The sequence below is a fragment of the Emydura macquarii genome, unplaced genomic scaffold (genome assembly GCF_026122565.2).
Source record: "Emydura macquarii macquarii isolate MOO-44397 ecotype Brisbane River unplaced genomic scaffold, CSIRO-AGI_Emac_v2 contig_2207, whole genome shotgun sequence".
NCBI classification, from domain to species: Eukaryota; Metazoa; Chordata; order Testudines; family Chelidae; genus Emydura; species Emydura macquarii.
Window position 1 is genome coordinate 2,803,346 of NW_027132344.1, and position 14,710 is coordinate 2,818,055.

A 14,710-nucleotide genomic window follows, 5' to 3' on the forward strand; every position below is an offset into this window, starting at 1 on the left:
TCATCCTCCTTAGGAACACTCCTGTTGTCATCAGTGATTGCTTCACAGTTCAGTTTATTAAGGGTATGTCCATACTGACTGCAGCAAAGTCGCCGCCATCAGATCGATCTTTCTGGATCGATTGAGCGGTCAGTGTAGACCCGCTCAATCGATCAGCAAGTTGACACTGGTAATCCACCTCCTCAAGTAGCACAATGAAGACACCACGCAGAAGGGAAGCACAGCAGTCACCGGGAGTTATGCAAGCTACTCTGAATAGCTTGCGTAACTCCCGTCAACTGCCGCCAAATTTCCAGATAAGTGTAGACCAGGGCTAAGATCTGCAGACCGATTCTGTAATTTATGTTCTGCCACACTGTGATGGTTTTCAGCTGTGTGACCCCTAAGCAGGCTACAAGGAAGAGGCCCTGGTGTCAGAGTCAAAAATCTCTCCATTGAAAAACAAAACAACATGCCTATTTGCTGGCAAATTGTTGGATAAAGAGGGAGAGTAGAGGAGAGAAGGAAAAAATTGTTTCTTCCTGCTCATGATCTGCTCCTGCAGCCTCTCTAGCACCTGTTATTAATTCCCATCTCCTTGCACTGTACTAGGCTCCAGAAAAGGCATCTTTTAATGACAGTGGGATCAGCTGCCTGGATTCTGCTGCTGTCTATGGCCCCGCTGCTCTCAGGACTAAGCCACTTTCTTTAAGTAGCTTCTTACACAACAGCAGAGCACTTCAGCAGCGTGAAATAAGCTAAACTGACACCCTTTCATCCAGTAGCCCCTAGCACCCATGTTGTTTAATATATTTATTAATGGTCTAGAAAGGGTGGTGAGTAGTGAGACAGCAAAATCTGCAGATGACACTAAATTATTTAGGTAAGTTAGAACCAGAGAGGACTGTGAGAAACTTCAGGGAGGCCTAAGTACACTAGGTGAATGGGCAACACTATGATAAATGAAATTCAATGTTGATAAATGCAAAGTAACATACATTGGATGGGAAAGCTATTCATACGCCCTCCAGAGTTCAAAATTAACTGTTTCAACTCAGGGAAGGGATCTGTGCATCACTGTAGACAGCTCAAAGAAGACCTCTGCTCAATGCACATCTGTGGTCAAAAAAGCTAACAAGATATTAGGATTCCCAAGGAATAGGGTGGTAAATATTACAAAGAATATTATAAAATTTTTATATAAATCAGTTGTGCGACCTCATCTGGAAAACAGTGTGCTGTATTGGTCACAGCATCTCAAAAAGGACATTGCAGAACTAGACAGGGGTTCAGAGAACAGTGACAAAAATGATCAAGGGCATGGAAAAAATATGAAGAGAGATTGAAAAGATGAGTTCCAGAGGGGTAGCCATGTTAGTCTGTTTTCAGCAAAACAACGAGAGTTCTGTGGCACCTTAAAGACTAAGAAATTTGGGTTTCTGCCCACGAAAGCTTATGCCCAAATAAATTTGTTAGTCTTTAAGGTGCCACAGAACACTCATTATTTTATTGTAAAGATGGAGACTGCTCACCTCAGAAAGGAGATGATAAGAGGGGACATAATACAAATATAAAAGTAAAGTTGAAGCCCATTTCAGAACCCATTGACCGCAGATGCAAAACCCAATATTCGGTTATGACCCACTCCAAAATCTTATTTGTGCTAGGCACAGGGGACAGGATAGTAGGGAGGATCCTGTCCCATGAAGAGGAGATAAATAATGTGAAGTGATGTATGTATCTTTGGAGAGAGTTAGAAGAATAGTAGATGGAAGTTAATTGTTAAACAGTGTGATCCATCCCAGAGGGACATGACACTGGAATCTGAGTAACAAGTAACTCAATATGTTGGTAGGAGGCCAGGTCCCAGAGGCTCTGTAAAGCTACAGATTTGTCAGCATTGCATGGCATGAAGTCCTGAGAACACTCTCCTATGTTTGTATTGTGACAATACACTATGACATGAATTTCTGAGATACAACTTTATGATGCAAACATTTCAACACATCAGTATGCTGTGGTGTTATTCTTTTATGGCTTTTTCTGGTACCATTTCATGAAGAAGCAGCTCTCCAACTCACCAAGGTTTAATATTATTGCTAAACTTATTTAGTTGCTAAAATTATTAGGAGGTATAAATAAATGTTGATTGTGGGATTGATCCTATTTACACTGAAGACAATGGCAAATCTCACACTGACTTTATGGTTCAGGATCAGAGCCTAAATTTGCTATTTTTTCTTTACCAGAAAATAATGGTGTGTGTTAAATAATTTACAATTATATATTATATACATGTGTATATACAATAATGGCATGTGTTTAATAATATACAATAGATTTTCTAGTAATAGGATAGCTATTATGAAGGGATTTTAAAATAGAAAATATGTGGAAAGCTAATAGAAAGCTAATGTGGAAAAATCATAATACCTACTATCCTTGTCAAAAGCTAGAGCAAATAAATAAATAACAGAAAATAAAATTGTAATAGTGTATCATCAGATACCGAGTAACTTAATTATAGTGATTGATCCTGCAAACCCTTACTTCTGAGAAGCAATTATTCATGAAAATTCCAATGACAGTGTGAGTGAGGGCTACTTGGATGAGTAAAGGATGTAGGATTGTGCTACAAGATATTACAAAATGCATTTTGATAAAACAAATGTATATAATTATACTTATGTATTAGAAAATAAGAGACAACTTCCTGACATGCAGTCCTTACTCCTGTAAGTAATTCTTATTCCCATGAATAGGCTCATTTAAATCAATGGGACTACTCACATGGACACAACTGTAGAAGATTAGGCCCATGGCAATGACTGTACTTTGAGTATAACACAAAATATCGTATTGCCTCTTTATAAATCCATGGTACACCCACATCTTGAATACTGCGTGCAGATCTGGTCGCCCCATCTCAAAAAAAAAAAAAATATTGGAATTGGAAAAGGTACAGAAAAGGGCAACTAAAACGATTAAGGGTATAGAAAAGCTTCCATATGAGGAGAGATTAACAAGACTGGGACTTTTCAGCTTGGAAAAGAGATGACTAAGGGGGGATATGATAGAGGTCTATAAAATCATGACCAGTGTGGAGAAAGTAAATAAGGAAGTGTTATTTACTCCTTCTCATAACACAAGAATTAGGGGTTACCAAATGAAATGAATAGCCAGCAGGTTTAAAATGAACAAAAGGAAGTAATTCTTCACATAACGCACAGTCTACCTGTGGAACTCCTTGCCAGAGGATGTTGTGATGGCCAAGACTACAACAGGGTTCAAAAAAGAACTAGATAAATTCATGGAGGCTAGGTCCATCAATGGCTATTAGCCAGGATAGGCAGGGATTGTTGTTTGCCAGAAGCTAGGAATGGCTGACAGGATGGATAACTTGATTGACTGTTCTATTCATTCCGTCTGAAGCACCTGGCATTAGCCACTGTTGGAATAGACGGTACTGGGCTAGATGGACCATTGGTCTGACCCAGTAAGGCCATTTTTATGTTCAAGGACATTTTTTTGCTCTTAAACATGTAAGGTTCATGTGTTTAATGATAAACATACAATATTCTTATGTGACACTTAGGAGACTGTTCTCCATATTTCATTTTCTCTCTTGAGATCTGGTCAGTATTTTAGAGTTCTAAATCTTTAAAAGAATTGAAAATTTAAACATAATTTACTCTCAGCTGTATAGAATGAAAGTCCCTTGCAGGGAAAGAGGATAGAATATAACCCTCCTATAAACTAATTAGTGATGAACTAACTCATGCTGTTACCCTGTGCTAAGACTAAATACGTTCCTATCTTCCCACCTCCTTTCCCTGTATCCTCCACCTAACAACAAGAAGTAAAAGCTTGAGGCCAAATCCTGCTTCCACTGAAGTCATCGTAAGTTTTGCCACTGATTTCAATGGCGGGACCCTTGCCCTTATCTATCCCCGTAGGCTGACTGTCAACCCCCTTGTACCATGTGAAGTCATTTACAGCTGGGTAAATGTGAGTGCTAAGTGGATATAAATCACTTCCAGATCAGAATGGTAGCATAGTACACCTGCTTTGCTGAGATGTAAATGACTACATAAGATACAAAGTAGCAGTGAATCAGGCCTGCAATAGTCTCATACTTTACAAAGCAAACAGTTGTATACCTATATAGGGACAAACCTAGTCCTACTGAAATCAATGGGAAAACTGCAGCTGACTTCAATGGGACCAGATTTTGGCCTGTATCTAGATTCCTGTCTTAGATCTTTGTAAACATCCAACACCAGTATCTAAGTATTTTAAGCACCGTGAGCAGATTTAGTCACTGAAAAATCCTGTCTTTTCAGGGCCCTTTCCACTTTGAGTGCTGAAAGCTAGAAAAGTAGTGGCAAGTCATCAAACTTGGGTACCTAAACTTGGGCAACTATGATAAATCCATATTTAGACACTTAAAATAGGCATTTTGTTCATTTGGAAGAAAAGATTTTGCTCCTGTATCTGTATAAATGTAACCACTAAAGACTTGGGCTTCGTTCATGACTGTTTTACAGGAACATCTTTTTGTTTTGTATTTATATAATGCCTAGCAAAATGTAGCTTTGATCCATGAGGAGAACTCCTAAGCACTAACGCAATACAAATCAATAATAATAATTTTACACAAGTGTATTGCTATTGAAATCCAAGGATTAATGTGATGCTGAATCAGCTCAATACAGTTTTGATACGTCCCAACTTCACATATAATCAAAATTCAGACAGATGAAATTCAGACAAGACAAAAAAGCCTGCTAAATAACAAAAATTAACTTTTCACAGCATTTTATATTAAATACAAATATGTCTCCTTACTCACCTCTAGACCTAATTTTCATTTACACTAATGCCACTTTACACCGCTCTGGCAATGCAAACTTAAAACAGAAGAAAAATATATCCACTTTAAGGCCCTGAAGTGGCACAAGGTGGCCTTGGTGCAGATGAGAATCAGGCCCTCTAAAATTAAACAGTATTCCTCATTTTACTGACCTGATTTATACCAAAATAAATTAGATCAGAATTTGGCTCATAGTTTCACCACTAAAGTCCAATACTTTGGCTATTTTGGGTAAAATTCCTACTTACTCAAAGTGACAATGATATTGCTGTTGGGAATAAAATATATTACTGTACTTAGAAACAACTGCATATATCCTTCCATTACTATGGTTGAAAAAGGACAGGAATAATATGGCTTACATTTACCCAATGAATATTTAAAACAGTCTCCTTTTGTAACTGTGAAAAATACATCACCATGGGGAGGGCTTGTTTTGAACTCTGTTCTTCTAGAAATTTAATAACAAAAAATTGTTGTAGCACTATAGTTTCAATACATCCATCTGACGTCAACAGGAGTTTTACCAGAGTGAGGATGGAAGATCAGACTCATTACATAAGAATTTCATATTCCAAAAGCTGTTGTATTTAGATTATCAGAACTGTGTGCAGAAAAACTGCACAATTTATATTCAGCTTTCAAGGTGGAGTGTTTATCACTGTCATAAAAGAAGGCAGTTTTACCAACTACACAAATGCAAGCCTATTAATTCCTACCCCTTGTAAATATGATAAGTAACAAATAAGAGATTTTTTGTAAATATGTGACTTATTATCCTAGTAGCAGTTATGCTGTGCACAGGTTTACCTACATCATTTACAGAAGACAGGCTCCAATTCTTGAACAGCAAATCTCTCAGCTACCTCTCTGATAAGTCTTTTATACCTTGGCATTTGACCTCCGTGTAATTATCCTTGTTACAACATCACTTCATAATAGCAGGATTGGAATGGTTGACTGTCCAAAAATACAACTGAAGGCCTGATTTCCCAGGACTTATTGGGTCTGATTCAAGTAAACATAACCACCTTCCCCAAGATGCAAGACCAGGATCCACTAAGTGACCTGACCTAAATGCCTATGCCGTGCCCTTCATGAGGGAGAGAGTCAAGGAAGTTTGGTCCCTCGGAGGCTAAGGATGGATAATGGTCCTGAGTCTCCACTCTCTTACAGCGGGTTTATAACAGTATAATATGTCCATTGAAATAATGGATTTACACTGGCATAAAACCAGTGTAATGGAGTAGTGAATCAACCAAGCCTGATGTGTCTAAAACTGGTGTGTAAGGGGAAAAATGGATGGAAGTTCTTTGTTAAACCGGAGGGAGAAGGAACCTACGCTGGGTCCAAGTCATGGTTATGGAAACTAATGTCCGTGTGAATAAATGGAGAATTTTGATTTAATTATATGTTGCACAAGTGTAAACGACCACACAAGGTACAAGCCAGTGGGGACCAGGTCCATGTTTCTTCACAGGGGCTCAAGTTATTACCCAACAGAATTCTCAGTTAGCACAAAACAGCTGCTATTCCAAGCACTGAAGTGTGTGCTGAGCAAGATGGAGCATACAAGCTGGTATGGGCCTCTACGATCTGGAAGCCACCTGCAGCCTCAGATTTGTCAGCTTAGTCTGAACTAATCATGGCCCTTACTTTAACAAAATTTGCATTGGCTTGAGTGTGTAAAGTGTGTAGTTTGCCCCTCTCTCTCATATATTCCAACTTCAAAAAGAGTTTTATCTGCAAAAGAACTGTAAAAGTGGGCCCTCAGAGTGGCAATATGGGAAGGTGAACCTTTTCTGTCAAGCTCCATGATTGTGGAATTCTCTCTCCCTGACTCAAGATTTTTTTTTATTTTCACTTTAATTTTGGTTTGTTGTGGTCATGGCTTTGATTGTTATTTTAATGCACATATGATGGGAATTTCCTCATGGTTTTGTTCATCTTTGCTTTTAGTGGAATATTACAGAATTCAGCTTTGTTTTTCATAATCATTTTTTGTTTTAAATCTTTGTAGCCTTGTATAGGCCATTTGTGCAATGGGCTTCAAGAAATTTAAAATATAATATTCAGCATGCTATTACAGTATTCAAAATGCTTGGCTCCCAGGAGTGGAATTAGCATGAAGGAGATGAACTAGAAGAGAATGAAAATATCCTCTGTTGTGTTGCTTAGAAAACAATACATTTAGGCCCCAATCCTGAAGTGAAAACCATGAGGGCAGACCTCCGTGCCCATGGGGAGGTCGATTAAAGTCAGTAGGGATCTCACTGGAAGATCAGGGGTTTAACTATAGGAATAATGACTACATGAAACAATAAAAAAACAATGTTATTTCCAATCAATTTTCAGACATTATTTAATCCTACACTGTTACCTACTGAATTGGTATTATATCTGCTTGATTCTTCCATACTAAGTTAAATAATAAAAAAGAAAAAAAATACTTTAGCTTTTTAAAAAAATTGAGGGAATGTTAGTATTCAAGAGAAATTAGTCTGATTGCACAATCTAGCAGAAAAAATAACAAAGATGGGCTGGCTGCTTATTTTCTCAACCAGCTTTGACAATTTGCTTTAATCATGACATGCAATCTCTCTGCTATATCGGGGATCCTTGCCTGAGAAAACATTGATTTTTGTGGTGTTGAAGAACTCCTTAGATATGGGATGAGACTAAAACATCCATTGTAATTGTGACCTAAACTATATTTTAACCCCCCAACACTTTGTCCCTCCATCAAAAGCATGTGCCTAACTTTATATATTTAAAGTCACATTGGGCCAAATTCTCAAAGGTATTTAGGCACCTAAAGAGAGGTGCCAAATGAGATTTCCAAAAGCAAGTAGGCGCCTAGTTCCCAAACTCACTAGACATCTGTCTACATCTTTATGAACCTAAATACCTTTGAAAATCTGATCTTTTAACTTCAAGCAACTTTAAGCTCTGAAGTCAATGGGACTATTTATGTGTGTAAGAGAAATACTTTGCTGAATTTGGGCCTTGTGAAAAAACCTACAGTCTGCAAACTCTCATGGACTTCAGCTTTGTTTGTGTAAAGGCTACTGGATAAAGCCCAGCAAGATGAAAGGAGTGATAAATAAGGAGCTGCATCACTTAGGCCTCTGGTGCTTTCCTTTTGAATTATTAAGGTAATATATAGTTTAAAACTGTAATTTTAACTATTCCTCTGAGGGTTTTTTAATACACGTTTTATTTAAACTCTTGTGAATATTAATCAAGTTATATGGTACTTTCTGTAATCTCTGGGATCATTATCCCATTAATATGCAAAGAATTTATATGTGCATCTCTCCTTATCTTAGCAGCAATTATGCCTCTAAACAAAACCCATATATATATAATCTTCTCAACAAGTGCTTGAAAATATAGACATATATATACACTTGTGTATATGTACACGTTTGTATATATATTCACATACAGTTTTAATGTAAAGAAGAGTTACTGGAATGAACTTCACAGGACTGTCCTTGAACCATTAGCTTTGTCGGAGTTTTGCTAACTTTTAGCTAGAGCTGAGTGAATAGCTCTTAGCAAATAAGTTGAATGGGCTTTGTTCTGTTCCTGAATTGCCTCTGAGCAAATTTTAATTTTCTAAGATTTATTCACCATTTGACATTCTGCTAGATAATTTCTATGTATAAATTATTGGATAGTAGATTTTTCAGGAGCAGTCAGCTGTAAATATTCAACACAATATTATAAATTCATATTCCAAGCTGTGTTTAGTTTTGATTGGATACCCAGATCACATAGGATTGTTTTTGTTCCATGACTGGATTAGCATAACACTTAAAAGCAGATTTCTCGTGTTTACTTGTTCACAATTAACTTTCTGCAAATATTCTCTAACATTTGCCTAAAAATTGCTATTTCTTCAAACATTTTTGACAGTACATTTATTTGCTAGAATACTTATTAAAAGCGAACACAACAGAGGGATAAACACAGTTAAAACAAATGCATATTTTTATTTAAGTGAATATTTATGGGATTTTTTTTTTAATTATTCACTCAAATTTGCTTTTAGCATACTTAATGTAGACTACCACACAAGTGCAACTTGATTAGGAAGGAAAAACATAAGAGCTCATTTGTGTCATAATTTTGCATGTGGTAACAAGGTGTTCAGTAGAGGAGGATATAAAAAGACCTTAATGAAAAGGGATAGCAATATCAGAGAATGCTACAAGATAATGTGGTGACCTGAAATGACAGAATCAAGGTGCAATTTACTCAACTATACCCATGAACATTACAGAGCTCCAAATACAGAACCCCTATTACTATTTATTTTGAGTGTAATCTCTCTGAATATGGACAGGAAAGAATAAAAACCATTGTTAGTTACTACAAAATGTTGACATTTATTTTTAGTATTTTTATTTCTTTAGAGATTACAAAATTAATGTTCTAATAAACTGGACCCAAGTTTCCTTTGGCTTTTGCCTTTGAAAAATTAGTGTATTGTATATTAAATAAATGCACTGATCGTAATAATCATTGTATGGTGCCTATCATGAGATGCACCATAACCATCTCTACAGTAGGGAAGTTTTGCAAAAATGTCTCATCAGTTAATACACACATCATATTCATGAAACACTGGGAACCGTAGTGTAGAGGGGCAACTAGATGCCACCACTGTTTTAAGCACCATGTTGATAGAACTGTGGTAAGCGTGGTTTGATAAGGCATTGATTAAAACACTGGCAATTGCCAGCAGGCCACCTAGACTAAGGCTCCTAACATTGCTAACACTGGTGAAGCTGAATTGGAGTTGGCAGTAGTTGGGATAATTTTTCCAAAATTTGATACACAAGGTTTAATGTATAGTGAGTGTTCTCATACCATATTTGTGCCAGTTGTGGATGTCATGTACTGTCAATTCAGATAATGGGGTGAAGAATTCAAAGTCAGTTTTGTGTCCTTAAAAGAGAAACTTAGAGAGATTTGTTGTTGGTGTTTGTTTTTGTGTGGCGGGGGGTGGGGGGGAAGGAAGGGGGAGGTCAAAGGGGGTGTTTGTTTTACATTTACTATTACGTTAAGTTTTAAGGTGCTCCTGCTCCCCCTAAAGTCCCATAAAACTTCCAAAACCTCTTGCATGGTTTGTTTTTAGAGAGGGAAAGAGATAGAGTGAGTGAGTGAGTGAGTGAGTGAGTGAGTGAGTGAATGTTCATTTTGCAGGTTAAGGGCTTGAGTTTGGAGTCAGTTTCATTAGGTCTCATTTGCATTTGCTTTTACGACATTATTGGTGAGCATATTGAAAACCTGCATTGCATGGCAATGAAACTGCACTCCTTGGGAAAAATAATTAACCCCATTAAAAAAACAAAAAATAGAACCCTATCCTGTGAGATGCTCAGTGCCCTCACCTATGGAAGTCATGGGTCCTATTCTGCCCCTTCATTGCAATAGAGTAAGGTACTACTCATCCTGAGGAAGGGATGAAGAGACCAGAATCCAACCCAAAGAGAGCTGCAGGCCCTTTGCACCTTACAGGCTGCCATCCAAATCATGCATCCTGGTTTCCTTAAGGGCAGTTTTGGCTAGCACTCAATAGCTATTCAGAGATTGGAAAGCTAAAGGACCTGGAAACCACTTGGATCAAGTCTGATTCATTTACACATATGCATGGATTATACAGAAAAGTTTAAAAACTGTATTTTACATGTAGCCTAGAAGTCCCATGGAAAGTATGGAGCGCAGGGCCAAGCGCAAGGTGCTGTAAAATCCCGTGTGGACTATGCAAACCTTGGACAGGTGAGGGGCAGGTGTGGAGCTGGTAGCTGCTGGGGCAGGGAGTTTGCTGCTCTGAGAGGACCTGAGGAAGAGCCCTGCATAGCAGCACCAGTGCATGGCGTATTAAGATTACAGAGAAAGCCCAGAAGTAAAGCTGGCTAAAAGAACAAGGAGATCTAGGGTTTTGCTATCCTGTTAAGTTCTTTCCAAGGATCAAACTGTCAAGCAATTGGTTTGTGCAAGGCACGTTCCTGGCCACCCTGAGGAAAGTTTGAACCAGACCAACCTGTCAACACCTCACCAAGGCCAAACTGCCCTTCTGGAGAGAGCCTCCTGGCCCCAGCACCAGCCCTGCCCGTGGATTTCCACAGACAGCCATGGCAGAGGGACAGTGGTTACCGATTGCGCGGCAGTCTTGTCATTGCTGCTTAGTAAAAACAGGGGCAACTTGCACACACACACAGCTCTCTCACACACACATAGCTCACACTCAGCTCCCCCACACACAATCACACACACACACACACACTAACAATTCACACAAGCAGAGCTCTCTCACACACACTAACAGCTCCCACAGAGAGCTCACTCACGCGCACAGAGCTCTCTCTGACACACACACACAGCTAACAGCTTACAGTCAGCTCACACACACACACACACACACACAGCTCTCTCATTCACACACACTAACAGCTCACACCCACAAACACACACAGCGATAGCTGTTTCTCACACACACACACACTCACACTCCGCTCCCCCAGCCCCCTCCACGCAGCGCTGTCTCCGCGCGGGGCTCCCTCGCAGCGCCCTACCTGTGGGTGTCTGGCCGGCACCCCGGCGCTCCGCCTGTGACCATCTCCCCGTGCGGCGGGGCGGAGAGAGGCGCGGCCAGCCCGGCACTGCCTGGCCGACGGAGACAGGCTCCCACCGGCCGGCCGGCACTTCGCGGCGGGGCAGCCTCAGTCGCTCCCGCCCCGAGCGAGCCCCGCCGCCATCCCGCGCCGCTGCCGGCTCCAGGCTCCCATGGCAGCGCCGCCCCGGAGCCCGCGCGGCTGGCCCGGCGGGAGGTTCGCAGCCTCTCCGCAGCCCATGAGCCCCGCGCCGCGCCGCCCTCAAGCTCGGAGGCTGCAGAGCAACCCGAGGCGCCTGGCTCCGGAGCAGCACCCGGGGGTGGCTGCCAGCTCGGTCCGCGGGGAGAGAAACCCGGCCCCCAGCAGCACCCGCAGCCTCCCTCGGCTCTGCCCAGCGCCGCCCCCGCCAATCCCGGTTGGCCGCACACGCCCCTGCTCTTTAATCCTCCCCGGGACGGGAGCTGCTCAGAGCCGAGCCGAGCACCGAGCTGGCGACGCTGACAGCTGCTCTCCGCCAGCCGCGACTCCCCTGGGCCGGGAGTAGTGAGCGCTCCCCCTCCCAGGGGCCTGGGCGTGGCGGGCAGAGCTGGGGCGCGGGAGGCAGGGGAGCGGAGCGGCTGTCTGGGAAGTCTGAGAAATGAATTCAACCACGCTCAGGCTGAGCCCTCCCCCCACCTTGCTACGAACGACTGGGATGCCCTGGAGACTGGGGCTGGTTGGAGCGAGCACTTCACCCTGCTCTCACCCCCCAGCTCCAGGGGAAGCTGTGGCATTTAGCCCTGAACGGCTCTGGGGCGATATTCCCCCTTTGCAAAGTTTCTCATGCCCACTATTGTCTAACGGGACAGGAAAGTCCATACACTGAAGATGCTCCCACGGTCGATCTGCTAAGAGTTTATCCCCTTCTCTGAGTAAGGTTTTTCTTGAAGATTTGACATTCTTGCTGAATTCCTAAACGGAGCTGCCGCCGCTTCCCTCCACCCCTTTGATTTTTCGAGTTACAAGAAACAAACACGACTTCCCTCCATCCTATTTTGTTTTTCATACTTGAATTTCCAGCTGACTTTCATGCTTCTCTGAACTTGTATTTTATAAATTCTGATTCTGCAAGGCTTTTATCTCCTTTTCAGAGCCCTTCAAAACTGCTATGAAAGCTGGAAACAAGAGATCATAACATTAGATACAAGAACTCCATACAAATAACGTTCAGGTTGGAAATCCCATTGACAAAAGCCGTGCAATTCAAAATGAAAGAGGCTTCAGCACAGCTGCATGGGTCTCAGCTGCAATTTCCTATACAATCTTAATTCAAAGGGACTGAACATGTCAAATGCACTTGAGACCCCATTTGTTTATTTATTTTGATTTAAATACAAGGAGACAGCTATCCACTGGTCTAGGTACCCTGACAATTATTTCAAATAACAAAGGCTAACTGCCCAGAATCATAACAAAGCACCAAGGCACAAGTTAACCATCCATTACTTTAAGTAGCAAAAACAAAAATGTGACCCAGACGGTAAATGGTATCTCACTTAAACCCTTCAGCCCTCTGCAAAAGCTCTAGCACACAGAAGGTTATTGCAGCATGTCAAACCAAGGTCAACAGACTCAGGCTATTTTGCATTAAAGTAAAGGAAGTTCCAGGAGTCTGGGGCATAAAATATATGAAGAGCATCTTTCTTTCTTGCTATAGCGCTCCTCGTGGTGTGTTGGAAGCCATTGGTATCGTAATCAACATTACAGCAGTTAAGGCTAAAGCGGTAGCCCATAGTTTGCTCTCAGGGGGTTGGAGTGTTGGTTGACAAAAGATACTATTCAAAAATTCATGCTGGTGACTGCAAAGTGGGAGTAAAAATCATCCATGATTTAATAAAGGACAAGACCTGATCTTCTATGTATTGCTGATATTTCATGGGATAACACTGCTGCACTGATCTTGCCCAACTGGGAATTTGGTAAGGCATGAAGCTAAGAGGGATAGCTGAAGAAGTACCATGGCTGATCTGGTTCCATCGTACCTGAAATAAAGGAGATCACCCAATCTAAAACTGGATCCAGTTTGGTTATTTGAACTTGGATTAAAGGTGGGCAAGAGAAAATTCTGCCCATGTTGTAAAATGACCATTGCCTCCTGTGGTTCAGGTTCAATTGCAGCAATGCTTACTGGGGTAGGAGGTCCTGTTTGGATGGTCCATATCAAGAGAATAATGGATCCTAAGTATTTCTAGAGGGTTCTGAAGGAGATAATTTCTCTGACAGACAACTATTTATGGATGGGTAGGATTTTATAAAGATTTTTGGCCTTTCACCATCAACATTGAGACCCCAAAGCATCATGGTTCATGCAGGATCTGCAACAAGTGAAGTGGGCAGGCAGATGGCTAGAGTGCTAGCAGAAGTATCTTTTATAATTTGACCAGTTCCTCAAAGATTTTTGTTAAAAATTCTTATATAGTGTTCCTGTGTGGGAGGTGAACAGATTTCTTTGTCTCAACCAAAACATCCATAAAGTCTCAGCTAGCAGGTTTGTTTCAGGTAGTGAATCCTGGTTAATCTGGATGTTTTCTTCAGACTCAGTGGTTGATATGAGTCCCTCATTTTGAGGGAATTTTGTGTTATTTTGCTGATATAACGCTACAGATTAAGCATGAATTGTCTGTAGGAACAGGGCAGTATTTTGGGATGATAAATACTAAGTCTGCTCTGCTTGTGCTCTCTGGAGGAAAAAAGAACTAAATATGAAAGTCTTCTTAAAATGAAGTCATAAAAAAAAAAAAAGAAAAAGGGGAAAACTAAAGCATAGAAAAATATATTTTTTCAAAACTTCTTGTTTTCTGCTACACTTTGATCTTTTAATTATCTTGTCCTTCTATCTATACCCATTTGTTTGTTTCATCTACCTGTTGCATTCTGACACCGAGATTGTAAACTCTTTGGGACATGGACTGTCTTCTTTGTTATTTTTCTGTTCAGTAGTTAATACAATGAGGCTCTGATCCTAGACCATATAATAATAATGGTCAAGATTTTGAAAGGCGACTGTTCATTTTGGGTGCCTCCGTTTTTGAGTGTCCTGCTTAAGACACTTTAAAGGGGCAATATTTTCAGAGTTCTGAACAACCACCATTTGAAAATCAGGCCCCTTTAAAGGTGCCTCAAGTTGGGTACCCAAGAATGGGGAAACCCAAATTTACTAGTCCCTTGCAATTGTGAGCCAACAATAATAAGT

At 40.8% G+C, this 14,710-nt stretch overlaps 1 protein-coding gene across 1 annotated transcript in view; it reads right to left on the reverse strand.

Moving 5' to 3' along the window:
• Positions 1-11,567, reverse strand: part of CNGA3 (cyclic nucleotide gated channel subunit alpha 3) — a 49,868-nt gene extending 38,301 nt beyond the window's left edge. Inside the window, exon 1 of the mRNA XM_067559934.1 lies at positions 11,440-11,567. The gene's annotated coding sequence lies outside the window, so the exon portion shown is untranslated. The remainder of the gene's footprint in view (positions 1-11,439) is intronic.
• Between the last annotated feature and the right edge of the window lie 3,143 nt (positions 11,568-14,710).